Source organism: Pinus tabuliformis, chromosome 2_1, assembly GCF_031772625.1.
Source record: "Pinus tabuliformis cultivar Carrire ecotype Pingquan chromosome 2_1, CPIR1, whole genome shotgun sequence".
NCBI lineage: Eukaryota > Viridiplantae > Streptophyta > Pinopsida > Pinales > Pinaceae > Pinus > Pinus tabuliformis.
In genome coordinates, this window is record NC_142299.1 from 48437463 (window position 1) to 48452633 (window position 15171).

Here is a 15171-nt window from a genome sequence, read left to right on the forward strand (position 1 = left end):
ACTAAGAGTACAAAACTACTAAAACACTATATTGATATATACCTAATGATCACAACTAATCTAACACTAAGTTTAAACCAATGCACTTGGGATGGAATCGTTCAAATTTTGAACAGGTTATCAAATAATTATTATGTAAATTGTGTGCTGATTGTTCTCAAAGATAAGATGAATGGTGAAAATTGTTCAAAACATGCTTTAGGGTATAAAATAGATTCTTTTCACTTAGGTGTTAGGTCTGAGGAAAACTATTCTGCCAAAATCACCAAGGATATACACTCAACATCATCCTTTTTTTTTTCTGAAACATGAAATGCAAAAATTCTTTACCACCCTCATAGGAGCATTGACAACCCCACCCTCATGGAAAAGGAGAAGCTCATTTGAAAAAAAAAAATATTGAAGATCCATAAGCTTCAACAGAATACCTTATTGTTGAATATCAAGCATTGCCTTGGCTTGGAACTGCTCCTCCAGAAGATCCTCACTCGTTTATTTACTAAGAAGCTCTTGTTTCTTCTTCTCCATAACCATGCGCTCAATCTCTTCCTCATCTGGTAGGGGCACATGGGCAACAAACTCTCGCTCTCTCTGTTGTTGGCTTCCCTTCTCCTGCTCTCCGATTTATTTCGCCACATCCTCCTCTTCCTTGAACAAAACCGGCTTAACGGCAGTGACCTCCCCACTCTTCACCATTAACCTAGCCTCCCTCTTGATAGACTCAATCCTCTGCCACTCTCTCAGTGCCCTAGCCCGCATCTCCTCCTCTACGAGTTGTTAGAATTTCTCCAAGATCCCATCCTATCATCCTTGTAGCCATAATAACTTGCATCGTTTCACTTGTAAATCTCATAGGTAGACCTCCTCTTTTTCGCCTCAGGGTTTTATCGAATAGCTCTTTGAGGACGGCTATTAATTTCGCAGCATCAAAGTATCTCTAACCTAGTCTATCCTAATTGGCATTCAACTACACGACAAGGGATCCCCTAATTCGTATCTAACTACACAAAAAGAGATCCTTCACATTCCCGTCCCTCAGATGGCAGAAATAAACCGCGATGACCAGAAATTTAAGTAGAGGAGAGGTATTGCTCAGCCTAGATAGTAGTAGTACCCAGTCCCCACCATAGATTCATTTATACTTTCGCTGTTACCATGGGTCACAGGCTTTGATCGTACTATTGAACCCGCATTTAATATGTTGTACATTGCCTTGGATCTTTTGCCCATAAAATATAAAGAAAGTGGCAGCAGCAAATATAGTGGATAAAACGGGATTCACAGGGATATAGTGAAGCCTGAGTTAAACCCGTCTCACGGCTACTGCAAAATGGTAGCACCGACAGTACTGTGCACATCCACCTAGTTTCCTTCCAAGTCTGTCATCTTGGCTCCTACTTTGGCATAATTTCTAAAGTGATGTTTGTCAACCTGGAAGAAATTGTCATGAAAGTAAGGTATTAAACCTTGGCATCGACGTTTTTCTAGTTAAGAATGTGATGTGAAAACCCTACGATCAAAAGGCATCAAATTCAGTTATGGAATTGTAATATCATGTTTCAGGGATATCCCTCAAACCCAAGCAAACTCCAACCCAATACGTGCAAATGATACAGTAACCGAGAATCTCAAAGAAAATAATAGTGATGCAACATATAATAATATAAACACGGAATACAAGCAGATACTCAAGAAATGCAGAGAGAAATGCTAAGCCATTTTATTATACTGAGCAATGGAATGAGTACAGGAGGTGATCAGAAAGATGACACCTCGACTTGCTCAAGGCAAGTGAAGAAAAACACTCAAAATAGCAAGGAAATGGCTTCTCTCTGAACTGCCTCCAAGCTGCCAGAGAACTATTGTGTTGCTGCTGGAACCAAATGAGGATTTGGGGCTATTCCCCTCCTCAGAAAACGCTGAAACTCTAGAATCCGCCTCTACTCAATAAACCCAGAAAAGCCCAGAAATCTTTTCCAAAATGGCTGACCCCCGAAAATCATCCCCTTGAGGACCCACGTAATCCCTCAAGGCTCTACGCTTCCACATAATGGAACCCTCCAAAACTCCACCCAAAACTCAGCCAAAATCCTCCAATATGCAAGGGCTGATCCCTTGCTCAATCTCCCAGCTCAAATCCTCCGCAAAACCCTCAATCTAGAACTCCCACCAAAAGAACTGTGTCCCTCTCTCAAGACTATGCGGTTATCCAAAATTCTCAATTCCTCCTCACTCCAAAGATCAATCCTCTTGCAAAAGACTGTTGCAAACTACCTTGCCCGAGCAGGAACTCGAAGTCCCTCGGGGCTAATGGTGAGATATCCGAACAGAGACACTCGTTGCACTAAACAGTGCTGCAGACAGGCTAAACAGCCAGCGTGCTCTAAGTCGAAGTGACTAACTCAAATGAACATAATTGAATGACAAAATGAGGAGGCTCCCCTCTCCTTTATAGCGTTGGCCTCTCTCCATCCCAAGGCCCACCTCCTCCAACACAGTTCCTTTCTTGCCACGTGTTCCTTTCCATCTGCGCAGTCCCTCCAAGTGTCTGTGTGGGCTCCATCTCTGCGTGGTCCTTTGGCCCCCTTGGCTCCCCTTTAAGTCACAACGTTGTGCTACTAGGAAGTGACTTTATTCTAAAGGTGAGTTATGTCCCCCTTTTCCTCACCTTTTTATTTATAAATAACTATAGAAGGAAAAATTGAGCAAAATCGAATATTCAAATTAGCCATGGCTAATTAGGAATATTATAGTCTCCCCCGACAAAATGTTGCTTGTCCTCAAGCAACTGAAGTGATGGATGCTGCAAAATTTTCTCACTCTCCCAAGTGGCATACTCATCCTGTAAATTCTTCCACCTCACCAAGAATTCCCTGACCATCCTGCTCCATAGCTGTCTCTCCCTGGTATCAATAATAGCCTCTGGCTGCAACACCAGATGCCCCTCATCATCCGTGGGTGGTAGCTCATATGTCACTGTCACATGCTGTCCCAATGCCTTCTTCAGGCATGATACATGAAAGACGTTATGAATCTTGCTGTCTTGGGGCAGCTCCAACTCATATGCAACCTGTCCAATCCTACGTATCACCCTATATGGCCCATAAAACGAGGCTTGAGCTTGTCATCCCCCTTCTGCTTCAGTGATGACTGTTGGTATGGCTGTAGTCGTAGGTAGACCAAGTCCCCTACCTCAAACTGTCTCTCCACCCAACCCCTATCAGTATACAGCTTCTGCTGGTTCTGCGCTGTAGCCATATTATCCTTGAGAGCTCAGAGAATATCCTGACTCTCTTGGATCCAAATCTTGGCTCTCAGAGCCTTGCTAGCACCAAACATCATGTCAACAAAAGATAAAGGATGATATCCATACAAAGCATAGAATGGTGACATACCGATGGACATGTGATGTGTAGTGTTGTAGCAGTACTCCCCCAGATGCAGCCACTTCAGCCATGCTCGCTGCTGCCCACTGACATAGTTACACAAGTAGCCCTCTAGCCACTTGTTAACTATTTCTATCTGCCCGTCTGTCTGTGAGTGATAACTGGTACTCGGTGTCAACTTCGTCCCCACCAACTGGAAAAGCTCCTGCCAAAATCCGCCCATGAAACGGCTGTCCCTGTCACTAGTGATGGTCTTGGGAAGACAATGTAACTTGAAGATCTCTCTGAAAAACAGCTCAGCCACCTGTGCTGCTGTGTAGTGTGCAGATATGGCGAAAAAGTGTGAGTACTTCGTCAGTCGATCAACGACGACAAAGATGCAATCCTTTCCCTGTACCATGGGCAACCCTGTGATGAGTCCATCGAAATACATTCCCATTTCCCCTCCGGAATGGGAAGAGGCTGCAATAACCCTGCGGGATGGCTCATCTCCCCCTTGTTCCTCTGGCAAACATCGCACTCCCGGATATGCTGGAGTACGTCCTCCTTAAGGCCCTTCCATTAGAACCTCTCTCTAATGGCCCTGTAGGTTTTGGTAAACCCCTGATGGCCTGCCAATGGTGAATCATGTGACACTTGAAGTATCTTGTTCTTGAGCTGAGATCTCTCAGTCAAGAAGATCTGGTCCCTGTAGTAGATGATCTCATCGACCACCCTGTACCTGTCATCTGCCACCTGCCCATCTAGAACCTCACATGCAAATTTGTCCTTGGAGTACTCTACTAAGAGTCGAGCCCTCCAGTCTGCGTCCAAACTCATAAGAGACAACGTGGTTGGTCTACATGAAAGGGCATCTGCTACCACGTTGTTCTTACCCTTGACATACTCGATATAAAATTCATATGCTTGGATCTTGCTAATCCACTTCTGCTGCCTCTCTTGTAGCTGCTTCTGCTCTAAAAAGAACTTGAGGCTGTTGTGATCAATCCTCACCCTGAACCTGTTACCCACCAAATACTGCCGGTACTTAGCCAATGCATGCATGATGGCCAGCATCTCCTTGTCGTATATAGAATACAACCTCTCATGCGGAAGGAGCTTCCGGCTCTCAAAGGCTATAGGGTGACCTCCCTGCATCAATACTGCATCGATCCCCTCTCCCAACGCATCACACTCCAAAACAATTGGCTGCGAAAAATCTGGCAATACAGGCACTGGGCAGCTACTCATCACCTCCTTGAGCCTGTCAAAGGCTCGCTGCACTGTATCCAACCAACTGAATGCCCCCTTCCTCATCAAACCTGTCAAGTGTGCAGCAAGCTGTGAGAAACCCTTGACGAACTTCTAGTAGTAGGTACAAATACCAATGAATCCCCGAAGTTCCATCACGTTCCTTGGTTCCGGCAAATCTCTGATGGCCCTAATCTTCTCCTCGTGGACTCTCACTCCATCCACCCCTATGATGTGTCCCAAGTACAACATCTCCGTCAATCCAAACTCACACTTGGAGAGCTTGGCATAGAACTGTTGCTCCTCCAAGATGCGCAACACTGTCTCAATGTGTTGGAGATGCTCCTCCCAAGTCCTGCTATAAATGAGTATATCATCAAAGAATACCAACACAAACTTCCTCAAGTGACTGCGGAAGATGTGATTCATGCAAGACTAGAATGTAGCTGGGGCGTTGGTTAGCCCGAAGGGCATCACCAAAAACTCAAAGTGCCCATAGTGACACCTGAAGGCAGTCTTGGGAATGTCCTGCTCCCTCATGCGAATCTGATGGTACCCAGATCTCAAATCAATCTTTGAGAAGAACCGTGCTCCTCTCAACTCATCCATCAACTCATCGATCCTGGGTATGGGGTACCTATTCTTCAGTGTCTTCTTTTTCAGGGCCCTGTAGTAAATGCAGATCCTCAATGTGTTGTCCTTCTTCTTCACCAACACCATGGAAGAAGCAAAAGTACTCGTGCTCGGCTGAATGTGCCCAAAAGCCCGCAACTCCTGAATGGCCCACTCAATCTCATCCCGATAGGCCTTGGGATGCCTATAAGGGGTAGTAATCATTGCCTGTATGCCCTGCTCAAGCTTAATGGTGTGCTCAAACCCTCGGTCTGGTGGCCATCCCGGCAGAATCTCCCCAAATATTATGGCATACCAGTTAAGGATGGACTGTATCTCTGGGTGCACTGTCTGCCCTATAGTCCCTGTATTTGATGCACGCAGCTCCACTACCCACTCTACGTCTCCCTTCCGGAAGACTACCTCCATCTGATGAGCCGAAACAGTTTGAGGCGGATATGTGTGTTGTCCACGTATCTTCTCATGCTTCCCTTTCTTCCCATCATCCCACTCCATCTCTATGGTCTTCCAATCTGTCGTGACCTTCCCCAGAGTGATAAGCCATTGAACACCCAGTATCATGTTGGTGTCCAGAATATCGACCATGAAAAAGTGGTTAGTCAGTGTGTAGGTGCCCATCGTCACTGATAACTCTAGAACATAACGAGCACACACCATGGTTTGATCTCCTGGGACCAAAACTGAAAATCCATCGAAGCTCTCTATCTGTATACCTCTTCACTCAACCATCTGTGCATCGATGAAGTTGTGGGTTGCCCCACTGTCAACCAAGACTGATACACGCTGGCCACGTACTATCCCCCGTACGCGCAATGTCAAATACTTGGGAACTCCTCGCAATGCTGCAAGGGCCCCTCCAGTAGGTGCAAAAGCTGCACTGCCTGCTGGTGGTGGTGGAGGTGGCAAACGATCCTACACGGCATGACTACCTCCTATCTCTACATCATTCTCTTCATCCTCTTCCCCGCTGCTCTCGAAGAAGACCTCAATAAAATGTGCTTTGCCAGCAGCACATCTATGTCCTGGTGCCCACGACTCCTGACAGGTAAAGCACAACCGCTTCTTCTTCAACTCCCTCCTGGCATCATCATCAATCTATGCACGTCCTGGATTCCCCTTTGGAGGCGGAATCCTCACATCCTTCCCCTTAGGCTGGAAAGCCTGTCTCTAGGGGTAAGGTATCCAGGTCCTGGGTAAGGCATCCTGTAAGTCTCGGGTCCTACTAATAGCATCCTGGAGTGTGGCTGGTCTAGTGGACCTGACTAGACCCCGAAGTGGCTCTGCTAACACCTCAACATACATGTAGATCCTCCGTGTTGTGGATAGATCTGGCACCATCACTTAAACCCTCAAGAAATCTGCAATGTAGATCTTTGTGTTTCCAGTCTGTTTGAGCCTCGACAGCTCAACAAAATGTTGTTCTGGATCCCTCCGGTCGAACCTCTCTATCAGTCTCCTGGTGAACTCGGCATATGTCATCACTGTGGAGTGTCCGAGTGTAACCAACCCATGGAACCACCAGTCCTGGGCCTCACCATCCAAATGTAATGTCGCCACCTTGATGGCCTCCGCCTCCGACATCTGGTTAAGATAGAAATAGATGTCCAGCTTCTCCACCCAAGACTTTGTCAAACAGTTTGATGAGCCATCAAATGTAGGCAAGTGAAATCTACTAACTGTGCGGTGGGTGTCTCCATCATGATAATGCCGGTATCCTCTGTGATGGTCGCGGGGTCTACTATCCCGCTGGAGGTGAACAAAGTCTCTGAATGAGATAGCATCCCTGAACTCCTGCCCATAGGCCTGGTACTCCGCAAAATAATCGCCCATATGACCGGGCTCTGCCTCCTGCTGTGCTCCGGCCCCCGTATATGCTCCTAGGAAAGTGGGCATGGTAGAGTGTATAGGGGCATGTGAGGCCACCTGCTGAGTAGTATCACATTGAGTGGCACCCTGCTCTCGAAAATGGTGAGATGCACCTGATCCCTCTCCAACCTAGAAAACTCGTGGGCTCTCACGCTGTCTAGCCTCCACCACCGTGAATCTCTGCCCCATCACCTCAATCTGCCTTGACAGATCCTGCATTGATTTGAGGAGCATGTCCGCAAATTTCTTCCCGTCATCATTTTCCATCGGATCCTCCTGCTCTATGTCCACCATAGGCTCCTCGCGTTCTGCGTTCACCACAGGCTCCTCCTGTTCTATGTCCACCACCCAAACACAGTCTCCCTCTCCATAGGTGTTTTCCAACCTACACCCAGTGTCTCTGTATCTCCTACCTCTGTAACAGATGTAGGGATTTTCCCCCGGTGTCATAGATTGCTAGCTTCACAGGCTGAGCTAGATCTATGCTCTGATACCATTGTAATATCCTATTTCAGGGATATCCCTCAAACCCAAGAAAACTCCAACCCAATATGTGCAAATGATACAGTAACCGGGAATCTCAAAGAAAATAACAGTGATGCAACATATAATAATATAAACACGGAATACAAGCAGATACTAAAGAAATGCAGAGAGAAATGCTAAGCCATTTTATTATACTAAGCAATGGAATGAGTACAAGAGGTGATCAAAAAGATGGCACCTTGACTTGCTCAAGGAAAGTGAAGAAATACACTTAGAATAGCAAGGAAATGGCTTCTCTTTGAACTGCATCCAAGCTGCCGGAGAACTGTTGTGTTGTTGCTGGAACCAAATGAGGATTTGGGGTTGTTCCCCTCCTCGGAAAATGCTGAAACTCTAGAATCCTCCTCTACTCAATAAACCCAGAAATTCCCAGAAAGCCTTTCCACAATGGCTGACCCCCGAAAATCTTCCCCTTGAAGACCCACACAATCCCTCAAGGCTCTGCGCTGCCACAGAATGGAACCCTCCAAAACTCCGCCCGAAACTCTGCCAAAATCCTCCAATGTGCAAGGGCTAATCCCTTGCTCAATCTCCTAGCTCAAATCCTCCGCAAAACCCTCAATCCGAAACTCCCACCAAAAGAATTACATCCCTCTCTCAATACTGCGCAATTATCCAAAATGCTCAGTTCCTCCTCACTCCAAATATCAATCCTCCTGCAAAATACTGTTGAAAACTACCTTGCCCGATCTGGCACTCGAAGTCCCCCAGGGCTAAGGGTGATTTCTCCGAACGGAGACACTTGTTGCACTAAACAGTGTTGCAAACAAGCTAAACAGCCAGCGTGCTCTAAGTCAAAGTGACTAGCTCAAATGCACGTAATCGAATGACAAAATGAGGCGGCTCCCCTCTCCTTTATAGTGTTGGCCTCTCTCCATCCCAAGGCCCACCTCCTCCAACGTGGTTCCTTCTTGCCACGTGTTCCTTTCCATCTGCGCAGTCCCTCCAAGTGTCTGTGTGGGCTCCATCTCTGCGTGGTCCTTTGGCCCCCTTGGCTCCCCTTTAAGTCACAAGATTGTGCTACTAGGAAGTGACTTTATTATATAGGTGAGTTATGTCCCCCCTTTTCCTCACCTTTTTATTTATAAATAACTATATAAGGCAAAATTGAGCAAAATAGAATATTCCAATTAGCCATGGCTAATTAGGAATAGTACAGGAATCATAACCATTATAGTATAATTCTAACAAAATCCGAATTTTTTTGTTGTGATGTATCTTAGTAAATTTGCAAACTAGGTATAGTATCCCATATTCTCTGTGCAGTGATTAATATTTATCCATAGATCTACTAATGACCACGCTGCATGGTGAAATGTTTGATGGCCTTATCGAAATTGAGGTCCATGGAGGAGCTTCAAGAATATTGGTGCCAGATCTCACCGCCAAGATATCCTACAATAACCCAAACAAGATCACAAAATATGTGCCAAACAAAAACAAAATGATTAGATAAACCAATTATGATCCAACTATGAAATCTAGAAAAGATTTGAATTACCTGGAATAGTTAAACCCGTCTTGCGGCTAGTCCAAATGGTAGCACCGACAGCACTGTGCACATCCACCTAGTTTTCTGTCATCTTGGCCCCTAATTTGGCATAATTTCTAAAGTGATGTTTGTCAACCGGGAAGAAATTATCGTGAAAGTAAGGTATTAAACCTCGGCATCGACGTTTTTCTAATTGAGCATGTGATGTGAAAACCCTTTGAGCAAAAGGCATCAAATTCAGTTATGGAATCATAAGCATTATAGTGTAATTCTGACAAAATCCGAATTTTTTTGGTGCAATGTATCTTAGTCTTTTAGATATAAAAAAACTTTTAATATTGGTTTTAGTTTTATGTCGTTGTTTTATAGATTTTTAATATGTGATAGTTATTTATAAAGATTAATTATTTGATATTAATTTATAAAGATTAATTAATTGATAGTAATTTATAAAGATTAATTAATTTATATTAATTTAATATAGAGTTTAGGTTTTTATAGGTTTATGATATTAATATTAATTTATATGTTAGTCTTTTAGATATAAAAATTTTTAATATTGGTTTTAGTTTTATGTCTTTGTTTTATAGATTTTTAATATGTGATAGGAATTTATAAAGATTAATTAATTGATATAAATTTATTAAGATTAATTAATTGATAGTAATTTATAAAGATTAATTAATTTATATTAATTTAATATAGAGTTTAGGTTTTTATAGGTTTATGATATTAATATTAATTTATATGTTAGTCTTTTAGATATAAAAATTTTTAATATTGGTTTTAGTTTTATGTCTTTGTCTTATAGATTTTTAATATGTGATAGTAATTTATAAAGATTAATTAATTAATATTAATTTATAAAGATAGCCCACGGGGCTTTGGATTGACGGTGAATGGGTGCGCTGTTAAGGCACTCCTTGCGATAGGTCACCGGTTCAAATCCCTCGTGGGTACTTAGGTTAGTCTTAACTAGAAAAAAAAAAAAAAAAAAAAATATATATATATATATATATATATATATATATATATTAATTTATAAAGATTAATTAATTTATAGTAATTTATAAAGATTAATTAATTTATATTAATTTATATAAATAAATATAATAATATTAATTCATAATGATATAAATAAAAATAATGAATATCAATTCATAATTATTAAAATCAATTTTAGGTTTCTTTTAGAATCTCTCTTGCCGACCTGTGCTGTTCCTTTATTATTATTTTTCCCTCATTAGTATTTATTTCTTCCATCTGGCTCTTCTTTTTATCATATTCGATCATCTTTCTCTTGCCCTGATGATGGATCCCATTTGGGATTCGAAACGTTGGTGTATAAATTCCATTACTGTGGGTTCTCCGGTCAAAAATTCAAAAATCCCATATTCTCTTCGCAGTGATTAATATTTAACCATATATCGACTAATGACCAAGATGCATGGTGAAATGTTCTATGGCCTTATCGTAATTGAGGTCCATGGAGGAGCTTCAAGAATATTGGTGTCAGATCTCACCGTCGACATATCCTACAATATCCCAAATAAGATCCCAATATATGTGCCAAACAAAAAAAAATGATTAGATAAACCAATTATGATCCAACGATGAAATCTGGAAAAGACTTGAATTATCTGGTATAGTTAAACCCGTCTTGTGGCTAGTGCAAAATGGTAGCACCAACAGCACTGTGCACATCCACCTAGTTTCCTTCCAAGCCTATCATATTGGCCCCTACTTTGGCATAATTAGGGCCGCTAAGCTCTATGATCTGAGCTTCCCAGTGCTCCTTTTCCCTAATCAGCTTGTTGATCTAGTCGTTGAGGTCTGGGAGGCAGTGTTTGCCAATGTCCGGGTTCTGAATCTCCATGACCTTCCGATCAATCTCTAGTATTATCGGCTTTCTGAGGCCAGGAATGAGCGCCTCTCCTTGGGTTTATTCTTCTCTTAATTCTTGAATGTCAAGAACCTATTCAGCATAGAGTACACCTTCTCTTAGTTATGATCCATTCTTCCCCAAAATGCGAGACTCTCTTAGTTATGAGCCATTCTTCCCCAAAATCCGAGAGCCTACAGTCTGACCCGCTATGTTTAAAGCCCTGAGCCCTCCTTGCCCAAAACTTCACAAAATAACTAGAAGGTATGAGCAGATTTCATTGAATATGTAAATCTTATGCTTAAAAAGGTGGGAGCAGGGGTTGGAATTTGGAATTACTTGAAGAAATTAAAAAATTATTTTTTATTTACATTAAAATTCCATTTTAGATAAAAGAAAAAAATAAAAATAAAAATAGAAATTAATACATAATATTCCATATTATATTGATTCATAATTTTGACCATTACTAATAGAATGATTTCATTCAAGTTAATTTGATCGATGTAGAGAATAATTAGTTTTTTGGGAAGAATCATAATCTTAGATTGGAGACAATTGCTTATAAATAGAATAAATAAAATAATAAAACATTTTAAATACATTTCTTTTTAAATTGAATTCTGCATTTTTTACAATATCAAAATTCTAATTTGAATAAACAACCACTTAAAGAGATAAAAACCTGGAGTTTTGGGGGCAATCGTGAGTCTGTCCTTCGAACCTCTACATTTTTTACAATATCAAAATTCTAATTTGAATAAACAACCACTTAAAGAGATAAAAACCTGGAGTTTTTGGGGCAATCGTGAGTTTGTCCTTTGAACTTCCACCACCTGCAATATTTGACACTATTCCAGAAAAAACCAACTTGATGAACAGAGGATGAAAACACTGTTAGAGCCACTTCCTTGAGAATAAAAGAATAAATTTACACAAAATCAAAGATCTTTAATATATTAATAATTATCACACTAATTTTTACATTTTAATCTTTTAGGTAAATTTTACATGCAAACTATACAATTAACACATTATATACAAACTACATTAAAAATGAAAGTAATTAACACATTCTGCATTAATCATCTCATTCCATCTTAGTTATTTTTGAGAGTATAAATCAAATTTATTTTATAATTCTCTTGAATTGAAATAAGATAAATGTGCCTTATGCCACTCCCTCAATTAAAACCCAAAATCATGTTTGAATTAATTGTATTGCTTGTTGTGCATATGTGGCTAGTAAATGATACATAAATTTATTGTTTTCACTGAGATATCAAGATTTGTTAGAATTCATCTCCAAACTTTGTTCGAAAGATACAGTTTGCACTAAAATTTGAAACTTTTGGAAAGTTCAATAACATATTTCCAATTAAATTCACAAGACTAAACAATTAAATGGACCATGGCCAATCCATTGAAGCAAGAGTTGAGGATTTGCTTTCTCGGATGACTATGGCTGAGAAAATTGAGCAGATTACTTAGACTGAGTGTGGGGCAGCCAGCCGTGATGATGTAATTGAGAAGTTCGGAAATGGCACATCCATCCCTGATAATGTAATCGAGAAGTTTGGAAATGGCACATCCATGGGTCCCTATTCGCTCTTTGTTTGAATTTTCTTTACATTTTACAAGAACCTCCAGGTCATTTCTTTCATATTGTCTTTCAAAGAAGCTTCATACCTATGTCCATGTTTTGAAATGTCTTCAATACCCAGAAATAAAAGAGCTTCCTTTCGGGGAGCACTTTCTATCATTAGAACTCCAAACTATAGAGCCAGGTTATCTAGAAAAGAGGAAATTAAAGGACGCATATAATTTAGAATGTGCATTTCTAAGGATCCAAAATTGTTTGGGTAGAAGCACACTCCACATTTTGTAGAAATGGCCTGAGTGGAATTCCACCTTAGATGAAAGCTAGATAGAAGTCATGAAGTAAGGCCTGACAAAGAGGCTGACCATTATAGGGCCCTCCCGGAACTGTGAAAACCTATGTTGGTTTGACCATTTCTAGAATCCTCCTATATAACATACAATGCGATCCTATTTTGGTCATTTGTTATACCAACCATGCACTAAATCAGTTCCTGGAATCCATTTATTTTGTAGATAAAAATATTGTTCGAATCAGTGGCGATTCAAAAATTCAATGTTGAAGCCAAGGTTGAATGTTCTTTCTAGAAGACTTCATGATAGAGACAATGAATTAATGTGTACCAATGTGCAAGAGAAAATCAACAGGTGTTCAACCTATCTGAGAGGTATGGTAGAAAGGGACGAGAGATGAACTAGTGGTCGATAAAGGCAACGAGAAATTTAAAGGGAAGCAGAAAGTGTCGAATAAATCTTCTTTAGTAGAGATATCTCTAGACAACATACTTAGTTCCCAGTATTTATGGTTGTTTCCCTAAAAATCAAGGATCAAGCTGCATAATCATTAGTTGCAGAAAGCCAATGAAAAGGTCGAGGAGGAACTGCACAATCTATCTGAGAGATACAAAGAAATATGTGATGGGTTACTTCAACATGATCATAAGCCCAACCTCAAAATTTTAAGAAAAGCAAAAGTTGTGGGAATGACAACCACTGGGGCTGCTCAAAATTATGTCCTCCTCTAGGCATTGCAAGCAGAAATAGTGGTGATAGAAGAGGTTGTCAAGGTTTTGGAGGCCCATGTTCTTCCTTGCATCAACTCCTTCACTCAACATCTCATTCTCCTCGGCAATCACTTACAGTTGCATCCTTTTGTTGCGGAATATGAATTACGCACGAAATACAAATTGGAAATCTCCCTCTTTGAGAGATTGATAAGCAAAGGGATCGAGCATGTGACCCTAAGATGCCAAAGAAGAATGAGGCCTGCAATTTCAAGATTAATATCTAATATCTATCCTTCATTATAGGGATTGATAAGCAGAGAGATTGAGCATGAAACCCTAAGATGCCAAAGAAGAATGAGGCCTGCAATTTCAAGATTAATATATGATCTCTATCCTTCATTGCAAGACCACAACAAAGTGAAAAGGAATGAAAACATCAAAGGAATTAGAAGTGATGTGCTTTTCTTAAATCATAAAGCCATGAGATCCTAGGTATCAGACAACAACAACAAGATTAACATAAGCGAAGCGCGACTTGCAGTAACATGGACATAGGCTTTCATTTAATGTTTAATGGGCTATATAGAAACTGCAGAAGCTACCACACCTATTGCGGAAGCTAGGGCTTAATGGAGCAACCTTGCTCCTAAAAGAATCAATAAAGAACAACCATGGAAGGAAGGAACCAAGAACATGGAAAGGTAATAGCTTTGTGGATTTTAACCATAAATCATAAACCAAGCATGAATCGTGGAAAGCCAAAAGCTTTTTGACTTCCGAAGGAACCATGGAGAGGAAATACGACCATAGTAACAACCACATTGTTATGTGAATATAGGAAGCCATGGAGGCTTTTACCTTTACCTTTTGTACATAGGAATCAATAATTCCATATGTATGTGGGCTAGTACTAAAGAAAATCATGGAGCTACACTCTCTATGTATGGCTTTGCACTATGTAGTTTTTTACCTAAATTTATGGCCTAGATCTCGGGTAGTGTATCTCCTAGTTTTCCCTTGGTTGTTAGAGTGAGCACTTAACTACTTATCGAAACCGAAAATTTTCCTCCACTAGACTCAGATGTTTCCACAGCAACTAGACCTTACAAAATTAGCCCTAAGTGCACAACTTGAATTTCAAAGTAATTTCACCATTTTCATTTGTTTATTGGACCACATATTCAAAACCTTACCTGTTCAAGAGGGGTATGTGATCTCTTAGGCACCCACCCATTCCCCAAGACCTCATGTGGCCTGGTATTGGTCAAGACTTGTTCCATATGAGTTTCTACAACCACTGATAGGTGCTCCACTACCACAACGCTTCATCTAGAGTGTAACCCACTAGAGACAGTATCCATGTCCTCCCCATGTTACATTTGGTTGGGACAAACAGATCCCCAAATCTTTCTTAGTACTTGGGATCTCTTACATGAGTAGGTTTTCCACAATGAGTGTCCAGGCAGACCTAAGATTTGGTGCTTCTCATAAGGGAACACTAATACGTATGGTAAGTTTTCGAGACCCCCT

At 41.0% G+C, this 15171-nt stretch overlaps 1 pseudogene; it reads right to left on the bottom strand.

The window, feature by feature from the left end:
- Positions 1 to 429: 429 nt before the first annotated feature.
- LOC149198721 (uncharacterized) lies at positions 430 to 11169 on the bottom strand (annotated as a pseudogene).
- Positions 11170 to 15171: the final 4002 nt, after the last annotated feature.